General features: G+C 42.3%; 1 pseudogene; it reads left to right on the forward strand.

The window, feature by feature from the left end:
• The first annotated feature begins 8,562 nt into the window (after positions 1-8,562).
• Positions 8,563-13,691, forward strand: LOC133927296 (leucine-rich repeat receptor protein kinase MSP1-like; annotated as a pseudogene).
• The last annotated feature ends 2,601 nt before the right edge of the window (positions 13,692-16,292 follow it).

The raw sequence follows: 16,292 nt of genomic DNA on the forward strand, positions 1-16,292 counted from the left end.
TATGATGTGGTATGCGGTCACCCCTTTAGCATTTCAATGAACGATTATTGCCTAAGAACGTGGTGTAACAAGTAGATTTTAGATAGGGATGACAGTCAGACTTGTAAGTTTAAATTTAACGGGTCGGGTACATGAAGAATAGTGGATGCAGACATAAGTTTGTGTTTTCCCCATGAGTACTCAAAGTTATATTTTTCCTAGCGGCAGACTAGCCTAACTCTAAAATACACACCACTCCATTCTCCGTTGCCAATCACACACGAGCCTCATTTCTTGACTCGGCTTTGAGCAGCCTACACCTTGCCCTGCGCGGTCACCCCGACCGCGCCGCCTGCCTCCTCTAGCTCTATCTCATCGACCACGAGGTCGTCGCTCAGAAGTGCTCCCATATGCTCCAAGCGAACCGCGCCACGAGCTCGCAGTTCTCCATCACGTTCGCGCCATCAAGGCGCTCGATCGCCGCAAGCTCGCGCTCCTCCACCGCGCCCGTACTCCTTGCGCTCGATCCCGACCACTATGACATCCATCGACCTCCGCGCCTAGCCTCCACCTCCTTGGTGTCGCCCCTCCACCCTCTCCACGCTCGTGCCCGGCCTCCGCCCCCTTCGCATGCTCCTCTATTGATAAGACCTAGCAGGTCTCCGCTGGGTTTCGGGTCCCTGTCGGGTTCAGGTGCAGGACATGTTTTAACTCGATTAGTACTTTGAGTGCAGATCATGTTTTGATATTTAGGGTTTTGTTGTGGACAGATTTTGACTAAACCCATGCCCGATCTAACTCATTGACATCCCTAATTTTGAAAGTCAAAAAGTGACAGGTGTCACCGAGTGTCAAGATCGAAGTAAAATAAGTTGGCTTAGATCTTCTTTCAGACATTGTTGATCTTGTTGCTATTGATAAGGTAGAGATCATACTCAAGATGTAAGCTCAGACTATACGTACGTTACCATTTTGAACCATCTTGTATGTAACCTGTTTTGCTATGAAAAAAATATAACCTAAGGGAGACAAACCTACTATTTTAAGGATCTATAAGGAAACCTAAAACTTACGTGCAATTTCCATTTAAGAGAACTAATAATATATATGTGTGTGTGTTCGGTGGTGCACCTAACAATTTCCAGTGCTCTTTGTTTGCATCCCTCACCGCGGGGCTGCTCATTTCGGTGTTTTCTTTTTTCCTTTTCCTCGTGCTCAGCTCCGCTTTTGTGCATTTCCTGGCCATCTTTTTGTTCGGGTGTGAATTGTGAGGAGAGGAGGAGCATGCGACCGGAGTGACCCCAGCCAATCGTTCCGGCTGCCCTTTTCTCCTCCTCTTTTCTTAAAGCCATCGCTCCCTTTTATTTTCGTTCGATGGGTATCTTCCCTTTCCTTCTCTGGGGTCACCGACAGGTTTAAAACAGTTCCAACGCCTGAATGCGAACCTCAACAAATTAATAAAATTCGTGAAAGTCGAGCGGTATTTGACAAAATTTGAAGAAAAATCACAAACCAAAATTTGAATCTAGCGGTCGGTTTAGATTGAACCGAGAATAAAAACCGGTCGAATTCTATCAAAAACCGAGCGAATTCTACCGAAAATCAATCATTTCTTTTGGAAAGCGACCAACTTGAAAACCGATCGGTTTTGTTGAAAAACACTCAGTTTTCACCGAAAATTGTAGAATTGCACAATAAATGTTAGAAAATCTAGAAAAATGAAGGAAAAGTGTTGAAAAATCAGGAAAAAAATTGGCATGACATTTTCTATAATTCGAAGTTGTAGACAACACAATTAAAATAATCAACATTATAACATATGCCATCAACAACACAATTGTGACCTTTTGCTTTTTCCCCCTATTATTTCATTCGGTTGCAGCGCCAAAATGCATATAAATCTAAATTTTATTCAACAAATTTTGATATCAGATAGTATTACCATGATCATACTATTTATAGGAAAACTTCTAGACTTTTTTGCATTTTCCAATTCAAATTTCAAAATTTCCGAATTGTACCGAATTCAACAACGGTTTACCGTTTCGAGCCGCACCGAATTAATCGAAATTCACAAATTTCGCTCGATATTCGACGAATTTGCAAACCCTGCACCTACCACTTGGTCCCTGATGCGCGATTCGGCAACTTTGGGTTCGGGGTTTGGCCCTCGTGGTGCGACTGCGGCTTGGAGGTGAAGCGAGCAGGCAAGCAAAGGGGGATGCGAGTGCCGCGCGTTGCGCGGTGGTCACCATGGGCGGCCTGGTTGATGGATGCCGCATCGCCATGCCACTGCCGTGTTGCTCTAGTGGCCACTCATACGCCAACCGCGGCGCTGCTGGATCACGGTGGATGTGCTGCATATCATATGCGCGCGCCACTACCGAAGAAAAAGAGCGCGGCGGCACGGGATTTCGTGGCCACGGGATTTCGTGGCCTTTCCTGTGCCTTTCGTAATTCGTATCCCCTATTCCCCTTTCCTGATCACAAGTTCACAACCGGCACTGGCCCATGGTGACCATAGATAGACATCCCGAGTGGTTCTTCGGAAGTAGCATCATAATCAGGAAATGCCCCTTCTTTTTGGAAAATTCTGGTCTTGGACGGAAAACTGGGTGGGCACAAGTTCTTTGCATGGCGATTTGCGATTTTTTTTGAAACAATATTATTTTTATTAAAAAATTATAAAAATATTATTTAAAATGGAAATTTTGTAGAAATATATGCCAGTCGGCACTCTAATTATTGACTAGTCAGCTATTAGCAATCGGAGTACTGACATACCATTTAGCACACAAGTGGAGGGCTTTTGGCACTCCAATTGCCGACATGTCCTTTTATCACGTAGACCATATTAAAAAAATCATAACATTTTCATACGATCTCAGATAAAGACTATCTTTAAATAAAAATTGTACCTATCGATGATATCTATAAATTTGCAGTTAAACACTTCTCTATTTAAATCCGTTTAGATGCTCAAAAACTAGCTATAAATTTCAGATATAGGTTTTCCATTTGGAGTGCCGACCGGTTCACAGTGAATTATATATCAGCTATCTGATTACTGATGAGGGATTAGTCGGCACTCCGATTGTCGATAGTGACTATGTTTTTACTATTTTCCTATTTTAAATATTATGTTTACAATTTTTTAATAAAATAATATTATTTTAAAAAATCGCGGTTTGCCGGATGCTCCAGGAGGACCAGGACCAGGCATCTTTCTGTTGTAGTCCAGAACGAAGAGGGGAATTGCGTGGCAGCTGTACACGGCCCCAACGAACCAATTTGGGCCGAACAGTGTTTTTTATATATTTTCTAACATTAATATTTAAATAAATAGACTCTTAGCGTGAACAGTGTTTTCGTCAAAAATCACTGTTCTCTATAATATTTTTCTCTCTTAGGTTCTTTATATAAAACTTTGGTCTTTTGTTGCTCTAAAAATTTTAATTTTTTTTTACGTATTTCATAATTCATGTGCAACTTATTTTAATTAGATTCATCTAAAAACATATTTAGAATTTAAACTAAAATTCTTCAAAAAATACTACTTTTATAAATTTTAACAATTGTTAGGGCCTCAAATAAATTTCCAAAAATTTGAGAAAATTCACTAATATTAATATTATGTAATGGACTAATTTCTAAAATTATTTACAACCCTAGACTATATGGTGAAAAATTGAGTTACTTTGTAACACTCTATTTATATGTATTTTAGCATTTGATGTGAATATTACAAAAGAACTCACTTTTTCACCATATAGCCTAGGGCTAAAAATAATTTTAGAAATTAGTCCATCACCTAAGATGAATATTAGTGAATTTTCTCAGATTTTTGAAAAATTATTTGGGGCCTAACAATTGTTAAAATTTATAAAAGTAGTATTTTTTGAAGAATTTTAGTTTAAATTTTACACATGTTTTTTAGGTGAATCCAATTAAAATGGGTTGCACATGAATTATGAAACACGTAAAAAAAAATTAGGATTTTTGGAGCAACAGAAAACAACAATTTTTTATATAAAGAAGATGTAAAGGAAAAATATTGTTGTGATTTTGATGAATCACTGTTTATATGAGGTAACCGTGTTCAGGGAGCTGTTAGCCCCCATCGGTAAGAGACTACCCACCTCGTAAAAAGACTAGTTATCTATTTTTGTAATTCTTTTTATCAGAAGTTTATTTATTTAAATATTAATGTTAGAAAATATAAAAATAAAAAACTTCTATTCATTTCCCGCGATTACGGTTACAGCGCAAATCCTGATACCAGGGCGGGGGAAGCGGCCTGTGGGCTGTGGGGAGGTTTAGGTGGGTTTCTGTCGATGTGGATAACGTTGAGAAATTTGTTTAAAATTTTATGCTAAAGACTTTTTAAAAAAAGTTTGTATTGAAATTTTTTTCTCGTTATTTTTTTTAATAATTTATTCTAATAACTAGAAGTATCATTTAGTGAAGCCTGATTTGTCACGTTACAAGTTTTGAAGATTTCCCAGGAAGTTGCTAGTTATTTTTTTGTGAGATTCCCGTAGAATTCTTGCCTCGCGAAGGGTCAAGGGGATCCGACATCAGCACGGCGGAACAATCATCTCATGTGCTCCGTAAACAGCCTTTTATCATCAGCACAAGAAAAAGAGACGACTGCCAGTGCCGACGACCGACAAAGTCCAGTCGCAGTCAAAGAGATCAAAGTGCTCCAAGCCGTATGATCGTGCGACCCATCCGTGATCCGTGCCCTCATCATAAGATCGATCGAGTCCGTGCTACCTTTGTGTTGGGCCACGCACCTCTAGGATAGGACTAGTACTACCTCCTCTGGACAAAACGGTACGAAGCCAGACCACCGACCAGTCCGGGTCGAGAGCTGACCCGACCTGGCCAGTTGCCGCGCAGCACCGCCTGCAGTGCACGATCCCATCCATCCATTCGCTGGACGACGGACCAGGACGCCGTTTGGTCCCTTCGCGCGCTCGCCTCTCTCTGGCTCTCCCAGTTCTGCGCCGCGGTGGCGGCGCTCGTTCTCAAGCCATGTTTAGTTCAGCTTTTCTAGGTTTCTATCTATCGTAAGTTAGAAACCGAATAAAATAGATTAGCTGTGAGTTATTTTTTTTATAAAATTCAAAAGCTGATTTTTGACAAAATAAGCTAAAAGCTGATAAACTAATTAAGATAAACTTTTTTTTAGCTTTTGATGTGATGTGAAACTAAAAATTTATTAAAAATGAATACTAAAAAGCTATCAATAAAAAAAAACAAAGACCAAAAATCTCACTCTAACCAAACAAACCCTTATTCCAGTCCAACCAACGCCGCCAGAGCTCTGGCCTTGCCGCGATCGTGGACTCGCCCGCTCGCCTGTCAGTTGGTGAGCATCTCAGCATCTGCGCTGGAGCTTGGAGACTTTGGTGTGTTTGAACCGTGTGTTTGGGTTTGTATTTTGGATGTTGCATTTTCTCACGCTATTTTGAAGAAAAGTAACTAGTTAGGGCATCTGTAGTGTGTAAAAAGGGGTCTTAAGCTAAAAATATGGTCTTATACATTAAAAAAGAGGAGTTAAATTTTATGTTGATACGATTAGTCTTTAAACTTAAGGTCGCACCTGAAACAAAAACCCTATATGCTACGGGTTTTGACGCCGCTGTCTATGCTTGTATTCTAGTTTTTCACCTTCGATTCAAGCACATGCAAATGTATTTGGGTGAGAAAGAATATACCATCTGTATTGGCATTACAATGCTTGTTGCATGCTAGTAACATAACAACACTCTTACACGTCGCGTGTGCACGTGCATGGCAATTAGTTTCACTTCTAGGAAGAGACAACTAGCAAAGTTTAATAATGGTTACGGAATTTGTTTTTTTCATCTTGATGGTTAGCTGTTCAAATTGCTCTGGTTTACTTTGACTGGAATTCAAGAAGAAACTTTCCTACACTGAAAATAGGAGTACCACATCTAACAACCAACTTCTTATAATTACAAGGCACACTCTCCTTGTTTCGTCGCAACGGGTGATTTTGGAGACAAGCACAAATTAAGAATGTGCTAGAGACAAAACTTTAGTATGGAGACATCTACTTCTCTTTTGTGTTTTTTTCCTTAACAGGTGTGAACAAATGTAAAACCTCAAATAAAAACAATAAAGAAGGTACTAGTAACATAATACCATCCATGCCATAAATATTTCATCATTTTTTTACCTTATTAAACCGATATACGTAGTGAAATTACTGTATTACAAAATCTCACAATTCAAAGTCTAATAAAAGAACTTCTTCACAGAATCGAGATGATGACAATTAAAAAAACAACCCAGGTTTACACTATTGACTAGTTTTAAAAATACTAATTACTGCAATAGTTACACCAAAGCCGCAAAAAGGCAACAGCGAAGGCGAGAAAAACCACCGCCCTTTCCTCCCCGCCTCGCGCACCCCAGTTCGTGCCCACTCGCCGCTCACGCCTCACGCCTCCCTCGTGCCCGCGCCACTCCCCTCAGGAGGAGCACGGCACCGCCGGCCCTCCACGATCGCCGGCGACCGGCATTGCAGGGCACCCGCACGCCCCCCCCCCCCAACCCACCAGGCAAGCACGATCCTCCCTCCCGCTCCTCCGCCCCCTCTGTACAGCTGCTGCGCTAGGATGTCGAGATGCTTCGGTGCTGCCTTGCCTTTGTTGTGCTCGTGGACGTGGCGCTGTGCTGCTACTGAGTTCTACTCTACACACTGGTTCATGGTCCAGCCAGCCATGGAGCGGGGGGAGGACGACGGGCACGACGCGGTGGCATGGCAGCACGGCGTGAAATTCTGCACTAGTAGTCGCCCGTGGCGCCGTCTTGCTTGATCCGGGGAACGCGTAGGAACAAGGGTTCAGACAATTTGTGTGTTTTTTTTAAACAAGATTTGGGTGCTTTTTTGAGCCTTGGTTTTTGATGATTCTGTTCTTCTCGGGCTCAATTACTGTAGTACTGTATTTTGTTTGTTTGCATTTTGCCTGGAAAAAAGGTGTTCCTTTTACTCCTCCAATTTCCGCCCCCATTTCGCTCCCCGTGGCTTCATTTCCTACGTGCTGTCTCGGTCTACGTGCTGTAGTACTACTCCACTAGTTGTTGCTTAATGGAATGTTGCTGTTGAATTCGACTATTTAATGGTTCTAGAATTGTACTTGGTTGGTCAGCACATCCACACGGCCCGATAAACAAATCACACACAAATGATGGCCGAAATCCCAAATCCCAGGGGAAGAAACATCCCCAGCAGGCAGCAACTTCTCCTGTTGAGTCTTGTAGTGCTAGTGCTGCTTCCATCTCTCTAAGCACAGGTCAGAAATTACTTGATTAACAGTGAGCCTCGTGGGATCAAGCTAGGAAAGTCTTTCTCTCTTGCAAGTTTCAAATAGCTCCCTAAAATCTGTAGCCTTTGGCACAACTGGCATTCTCTGTTAGGCCTGTTTGTTTGCAGCTGTTTCTGGCTTCTGTTTCTGTCAGAAGCATAGAAGTCAGAATCCAGAACAAATGGGTTTGCTGAGAAGTGGCTTCTGAGTAAAATGAACTAGAAGCCGAGAAGCTCGCTGAAAGTGGCTTTTCTGAGAAGTTATGTGCTGAGAAGCCAAAAATTTATTGTAAAAGCCAACAACCTATTTCCAAAAACAGCTTTTCAGAAAAACCAAAAGCAGAAGCTCAAACAAACAGACCCTTAGTCTAGTCCGAATGTCCAATTCTATATTCTGTTGTCGCCTTCTTCCTGCCAGTGGGGGGGGGGGGGTCAGAGGCTCTCAGGTTCCAGAGATTCTTGTGGGATTGGCACGAGGTTGGGGTTGAGGTTCAGGCTTCAGAGGCTCCAGAGATTCTTGTGGGGTTTGCTGTGTTTGTCTTCGTTTAAGCTGCAGCGGCGTAGGAGTAACTGCCGTACTAGTGTGTTGTGTTCACTTGAAGCTTGCGTGTGTTGCCATTTATTGGAGCTTGCGGCTGAAGTGAGGCTTCAGCCTTCAGGCAAGGTGATGTGTGTCGGAATAGGCTTTCTTGTGCCCCGGAGACTGGTGAGTGTGGCGACTACTTCCTAGTTCCTGCGCAGGAGGTGGCCTGCCTGCCTGCCTTTATGATGCTCGGCTGGTTTTGTTTAATCTGATCTGATGTAAAGCTATAGCACGTTGGATTGGAGTAGTAACCTTTTCTTTTCGTGTACTAAAACAATCGAGGGCATGTGATGGCTGTATGTTTCATGGGCTTCTTGTGCCTGTCTGCTCTGGTTCTTTGGCTTTAGGGAGTGCTTTCCATAACTTCTGCTGTTATCCTTTCTGATCAGAGAGGGAGAGAGATGATGGTGTTGTGTCTTTTGGGGGCTAGGATAGTAGTAGTGCTGTATATCATTGTGGGAGTCAGGGTGCCAAAGGCAACACCACCACCAGCATCGTCTTGAATCTCTTGACTGGATGTTGGTACATATCGCCCTTTTCCCCTTGCGCCTTGTGATGTTGATTGAAGTAGCATGGGTTTGCTTGTTTGTTATTCTTGTATCTTGAACCGATGATTACATGAAGATGAGTGCGCCATCCTTCTGTTTTCTTCAGGATGTGTTTCAGGGAGAGCGTACTACCTTAGATCGATTATGGTTCATCTGTTGCATTACTGATGCAACTTCTGGGAAGAGGAGAAAGAGAGTCATGGTTCCAAAGGTAATCAGTTTTAAGTTCCTTCTTTGAACTGTATGTCTGTAGAGTTGTTGTTGTTGTTTGGAAAAACTTAGTACATCTGCAGTGAATGACATGACTCTATTTGATCTCTGTCATTACCTATTTATTATCTGAAGAGGGTGTTATCAACTCTAATGACTTTGAATCCAATTTTAACGATTGCATTCGATAATGACATGGGCATTGACCTTTTCCTCCAGGATGCGTATTGAGTATACATTGCAGCTTTGGTTGTTGGTCTTTCCCTTCTGCCCTGCTTGAATTTAGAAGGCTGGAAAATTAAAAGGTATTGACAGAGTTACCATTTCAGTTTGTCCAAAAGTATATTCAGGTGTCTTTCGTATTTCCAATCTGCATACATAGTTCGGGCATTACATGTATATATAGTTTGGGTATTACAAAAGTGTGGACACTTTCTTCTTGCATTACATGTTTAAATTCTAAAATCAGAGAAGGAGATAAACATAAAATATGGTTGATGGTTTCATAGTCATTTTAATTTTGTCTCGGTGTTCTTCTCTTTTTACAACCAAGAGCAAAAAATGCTGGTTTAAGTTTAGCTTAATGTTCTGTTGGAGGCATTGGCAAATTTTAAACATCTATTCTTGGACATAAACTAGCTATTTAGTTTGAGGATCTGGCCTGGTCCAAAACAAATGAAACCTAATGCCACTTTAATTGACTTCTTTTGTAAGCTAAGGAATATTGTGGAACATCTTTTGTTCTGCAGCTCATGTTGATATATAGTTTTGGAGTCATTACAGTAAACATGATGAAATTATGCTAGATTGTAGTGCTGTGTGGTTCTTTTGCAGACTACTAACTTGACTATTTTCTTCATGCAGATTACAATTAAAGTACTGGGCAATGGGATTAGAAGGCTTCTGCATTTTGATCCTACTTATGTGCTTCATCCCATTCTCTGCTTTTGCTGAGCATAGTGACATAAGTAGCTTGTTCACTCTGAGGGAATCGGTCACTGAAGGCAAAGGGTTCGTCCTTAACTGGTTTGATTCAGAAACTCCCCCATGCAGTTGGTCCGGCATAACTTGTACTGGGCACACTGTTGTGGCCATAGACTTGTCCTCTGTGGCAGTCTACGCCCTATTCCCATTAAGCATTGGTTCATTCCAGTCTCTTATTAGGCTCAACTTCAGTGGGTGTGGGTTTTCTGGTGAACTTCCAGATGTGTGGGGGAGCTTGCAGCATCTCCAGTACCTCGACTTGAGCAATAACCAGGTTTCGGGGACCCTACCCGCTTCGTTATATGAATTGATGATGCTGAAGGAATTGGTGCTTGACAACAATTTCCTGTCTGGACAATTGAACCCTGCGATTGCGCAGCTTCAGCACCTCACGAAGCTATCTGTGTCTGTGAATTCCATCTCTGGTGCCCTTCCTCCGGAGCTGGGCAGTCTGCAGAACCTTGAGTTCCTGGACCTTCACATGAACGCATTGAACGGGTCGATACCAGCAGCTTTCGGTAACCTGTCTCGGCTCTTGCACCTTGATGCAAGCCAGAATAATCTCAGTGGATCAATATTCCCAGGAATAACTGCAATGGTGAACCTCTTGACAGTTGATCTCTCATCAAATAGTTTGGTGGGGCCGATACCTAGGGAGATTGGTCAGCTACAGAATCTGCAAGTGCTAATATTGGGACAGAATGATTTCAGTGGAAGCATTCCAGAAGAGATTGGTGAACTGAAGCTGCTGGAAGTACTTGAACTCCCTGGATGCAAGTGCACAGGCACCATCCCTTGGTCAATTGGTGGTCTCAGAAGCTTGAAGCAACTTGAGATATCAGAGAACAGCTTCAATACTGAACTCCCAACATCTTTTAGCAAACTGGGAAATCTAACTCGACTTATTGCAAAGAGAACAGGGCTCAGTGGAAACATACCGAGAGAACTTAGTAACTGCAAGAATCTTATGTTTGTTGATCTGTCCTTCAACTCCTTCACTGGCTCTATACCTGAAGAGCTTGCAGGTTTAGAATCCATTGTCACATTTCTTGTGGAAGGGAACAAGCTATCTGGTCACATTCCAGATTGGATCCGGAATTGGGTGAATCTTCGCTCCATATCTCTGGCGCAGAACATGTTCCATGGACCCCTGCCCATACTGCCATTGCAGCATCTAGTTAGTTTCTCTGCTGAAACCAACATGCTATCTGGTTCTATTCCTATTGAGATATGTAAAGCCAGTAACTCATATTGCATACTAACAATCTGACTGGGAATATTACGGAGGTATTTAAAGGGTGCAACAACCTCATGGAACTGAACTTGCTAGGCAACCATCTTCATGGTGAGATACCTGATTACTTGGCTGAGCTACCGCTAGTAACACTAGAATTGTCCCAGAACAACTTCACGGGGATGCTGCCTGAAAAATTGTGGGAATCATCAACCATTTTGGAGGTCACTCTCAGCTACAATCAGCTTACTGGCCCTATACCTGAAAGCATTGGTAGGCTCTCCAGTTTGCAGAGGCTACAATTAGACGGTAACTACTTGGAAGGGCCTATCCCTCGGTCGGTCGGCGCTCTAAGGAATCTGACAAATCTGTCTCTACGTGGCAATAGGCTGACTGGGAACATTCCACTACAGCTCTTCAACTGCAGAAACCTTGTCACTTTGGATCTGAGCTCTAATAATCTGACTGGCCACATCCCGAGGGACATATCTCACTTGACATTTCTCAGCAGCTTGAGTTTGTCTTATAACCAGCTGTCTGGTGCTATACCTGCTGAGATATGTGTGGGATTTGAGAATGCGTCTCATCCCGACTCGGAGTTTATTCAGCACCAAGGCTTGCTTGATCTGTCGTACAACCGATTGACCGGTCATATCCCAACAGCGATGAAGAATTGTGCTATGGTTATGGTGTTGAACCTTCAAGGAAATTTGCTGAGTGGCACCATTCCCCAGGAGCTTGGTGATCTGACAAATGTTACAACCATCAATCTTTCTTTCAATGCATTAGTTGGCCCGACGCTTCCTTGGTCTGCACAATTGGTAGAACTGCAAGGCCTTTTTCTCTCTAATAACCACATAGATGGTTCCATTCCCGCTGAGATAAGCCAAATACTTCCCAAAATTGCAATGCTAGACTTGTCCAGTAATGTACTTACTGGCACTCTACCCGAGTCGTTACTCTGCAACAAGTACCTAAGCCATCTGGATGTGAGTAATAACAGCCTCTCTGGACAAATCCCATTCTTTTGTCCCAAGGAAAAAGAATCCTCGAGCTCACTGCTGTTCTTCAATGCAAGCAGTAATCATTTCTCTGGGAACCTAGACGAGTCTATTTCAAACTTCACACAGCTGTCTTCTCTTGATATCCACAACAATAGCCTCACTGGAAGTTTGCCTACTGCACTCTCTGATCTCAGTTCATTGAACTATCTTGACCTCTCAAGCAATGATTTCGAAGGTGCCATCCCTTGCGGTATCTGCAATATATTTGGCCTCACTTTTGCCAACTTCTCTTGTAATTATCACATTGGCATGCACGGCTTAGCAGATTGTGCTGCAGAAGGCATTTGTACTGGAAATGCTATTGCCGTTCATCCATCTGATCAAGTTCTAAGAGCAGCGATCATTTGTGTCATTATACTCGCTGCATTCATTATGTTAGTTCTTCTGGTGGTTTATCTGAGATGGAAGCTATTGAGAAGCAGGCCATTGGCTCGTGTACCAGCCAGCAAGTCCAAGGCTACTGTTGAGCCAACATCAAGTGATGAACTCCTAGGGAGGAAGTCACGGGAACCTTTGAGTATCAATCTTGCAACATTTGAGCATGCACTGCTGAGGGTCACCGTAGATGATATTCTGAAAGCCACCGAGAATTTCAGTAAGGTGCACACCATAGGGGATGGTGGCTTCGGCACTGTCTATAGAACAGCACTCCCTGAAGGTCGGAGAGTCGCGATCAAGAGGCTTCATGGTGGCCATCAGTTCCAAGGCGACCGTGAGTTCCTGGCCGAAATGGAGACAGTTGGAAAGGTGAAACATCCAAACCTTGTTCCCCTGCTTGGCTATTGTGTTTGTGGCGATGAACGGTTCCTGATATACGAGTACATGGAGAATGGGAGTCTTGAAATGTGGCTGAGGAACCGGGCTGATGCCGTTGAAGCACTTGGATGGCCAGATCGTCTGAAGATCTGTCTCGGTTCTGCCCGAGGGCTTGCATTCCTGCATCATGGCTTCGTGCCCCATATCATCCACCGGGATATGAAGTCAAGCAACATTCTATTGGATGAGAACTTCGATCCAAGGGTCTCTGACTTTGGCCTTGCAAGGATAATCAGTGCATGCGAAACTCATGTCAGCACCGACATTGCTGGTACATTTGGCTACATACCTCCAGAGTATGGACTGACAATGAAATCCTCTACAAAAGGCGATGTCTACAGCTTTGGTGTCGTCATGCTGGAGCTTCTCACCGGACGGCCACCTACAGGGCAAGTTGAGGGGGAAGGGGGTGGAAACCTCGTTGGCTGGGTGCGGTGGATGATTGCGCATGGTGAGGATAATGAGCTGTTTGATCCTTGTTTGCCAGTTTCAAGCATGTGGCGGGAACAGATGGTGTGTGTACTTGCCATTGCTCGGGACTTCACCGCAGACGAGCCATGGAAGAGACCGACCATGCTGGAGGTGGTGAAGGGCCTCAAGATGGTCCAGACAATGGAATGCGGACCTCTAGTGGTAACAGTCTCCAGGGGCATGTGATGCTGGTGGCATGATCTTGGTGTACCAAAAATACAACTGGAAGATCACCTTGCTCTTGCTACTGATGTAACAATGTAGGCTACTTAAAGCTATAGAGTTAGTTGTCTGGAGACTGTAGAGAGAAACAAATGTTGGTCATGTTCAAGTTAGTGATGTAACCTCTTGTTCTGGATCCAAGTACTTTTTCATCTGGTATTCATATGGCAGGTAGTGTCTTACAAGCTCAGAAGATGCAGTGACTGAAGTTTTTCTTTTTCCCTGTGTTTATTTTTCTTTTTCCCTGTGTTTAAGTACTTCAGAGAATTGCCAGTACTAAATTCATTTCTGTTAGATCCAGCTCTTCTGGTTTTGCATTCTACTTTTTTTGTCATAGTGCTGCTGTTTTGACTCAAAGTACTTGTAACTGCTAACACAGAGCGCGTAGTCCTTTTCCCAGATTCAGCTCGTGGTTTTCCGTTCTTCTCTAGTATTGCTGATGCTGCCATAAACCCTATGCCTTTACTAAAAGTTTCTTTTCCCCTGTGTTCAAGTAGTTCTAAGCTCATGCTAATTTTGCCAGACTTAGGTATTGTTACTGGTGCTACGGCGTGGGATTTGGTATGCAATTTTGCCGGGCAAAGCAATCAAGTGGGGAAGGAGAGGAGGAGAATGAAGAACAGGTATGCACCGAATGGAGAGGTAGAGAACTGGCAGGAACTTTTTGTCGCAATCGTCGTCGCCGGATTCGATCCGGCTTGGTGTCTGGGGCCTCTCCATCCCCTGAATTTTTGCAAGAACAGTTCCTATACACTTGATGCAGCCTTGCTGTACTGACAGCAATGGTATTGGCAGTCCAAGTGAATATTCAAGCTTGAGAAAACGGTAGGATGCAGCAGTGAGTTGTTGAGAGTTCGGATGTTCCTGTGTCTTACAATTTCCATGGGTCATGACAGGAGTCAGGATTGCCCAAGCTGAGATCCTTGATTGGCAGAGCTCTGGTTCCTAAATTCATCTCGGTTCTTATGTTTGTAGATGAATATAAAGTGATTTAAGTATATATTTTTACTCTAAAATATAAACAAAATGACTCACATAAAAATCCTAGTCTATGCTTAGCTCTAGCTCTATAAATTTATAGAGTTATGAATATCTTACTATAAGAATTTTTGAAGCTATTGCACTATCAAAACCCTCGGTACCTCCTAAGATTCATGGAGCAGATCTGCTGACACAACTGATGCGTGCTACACATGTACGTGCTCAAACCAAAATGGAAAGCAAGATCATTGGGCGAGGGCGTACAGCTAGATGAACTTTTTTTTAATATATTTTCTAACATAAATAATTAAATAAATATATTCTGAATAAAAGATTTATAGAATTAGATACATACCGTCCTCTCTGGTCTAGCCCTTACAGTACCACTCTTTTTCCAATTTTTCTCCTATCCTCTTTCTCTATTTGGGTAGTGAGGTTGTCGTGCTCTAAAATTCACAAAAAAATTTCTATAGTGCCTGTAATTCATGATGAATCAATTTTAAAAGAATTCACCTCAATACCCTGTGTATGTTGCAAAATAAAAAAAACTCCAAAGAGTACTACTTTTAGAACTTCTAGTAATTTTTAAGGCATAAAAAATTCTTAAAAATCTAGAAAAATTCACCAATATTCCTCTCATGCATCTTAATAATATCTAAAATTATTTCTAATTCTATGTTATTTATTGAAAAAGGGAGTTCATTTGCAATGCTATATTTATATGCAGTTTTATCATTTCATGTGCTTAGAAATAATTTTAGATATTATTAGGACACATGAGAGGAATATTAGTGAATTTTCCAAGATTTTTAGGAATTTTTTTGAGACCTTAAAAATTGCTAGAAGTTCTAAAGTAGCTCTCTTTGGAGTTTTTTATTTTAAAATCTTCACAGGGTATTGAGTGAATACTTTTAAAATGGATTCATTATGAATTATAAGCCCTACAAAATTGTTTTTATGAATTTTAGATATAGCAACCTCACTGCCAAATAAAGAAAGATGGAGAAAAAATAGAAAAAAGACAGGTACTGAGCCTAACCACCTTATCAAAGGGCGATAATAGTTGGATATTCTATGTGGCATCTTGCCACCCTACTATAAATCTTTTCATCCGATATATATTTATTTAATTATTTATATTAGGAAATAAAAAATAAAAAACTCGTTTTCTGCGTGCAGAACCAGCAAAACGTTCTCTCGGCCCAAAGTTGAACCTGGGAAAGCCGAATTACGAAAAGTTGCGAATACTCGGGCCGAATTGTGGAGAAGCGCTCACGAGGGCTTATTTAGGGCCTGACTGACATACAGGGTTAAAATCTGAAAAGAAAGCAGGAGTTAATCCACTGTGGTGTCCGGGGAGCTCAGCATCGGCATCAGGAAATGCATGTCATCTCTTGCACTATGCACGCATCAACAGGTGAGCAAAAGCTACGCGTAGAAGCTAACGTGGACCTGCTTTGGTGTTTGCTGAAGGCCTCTGGAGCTACCTGACAACTCTATCTGAACAACCTATCAGAACAACCTTGCAGTTTGCCATCTGCTCATCATCGCGCGCGGCATCTTAAAAGTTTGATTTTGCTTAACAGCTTAAGCTTTCGAAGTTTGAATCAAGTGCATGCCTGCTGCGCTGCATGTTGTCCATCAAAGACTTCTCGATCGGTGCACTGCATGGAACTCGACTGATAAAACTAGCGATGTGTAGTCAACAGTCCAGTTGCTACCGGGTTACCTTCACCTAGTTGTATTTCTTATATGCTTAGCGATTGGCTTTCGGGTATGGGAAGAATCAAAATAAAAGCATCATGGTGGGGGTAACGGTTTTATATTAGGCTGTATGGTTATGTTGAAATGATATGTTTTT

Source organism: Phragmites australis, chromosome 1, assembly GCF_958298935.1.
Source record: "Phragmites australis chromosome 1, lpPhrAust1.1, whole genome shotgun sequence".
Lineage (NCBI taxonomy): Eukaryota > Viridiplantae > Streptophyta > Magnoliopsida > Poales > Poaceae > Phragmites > Phragmites australis.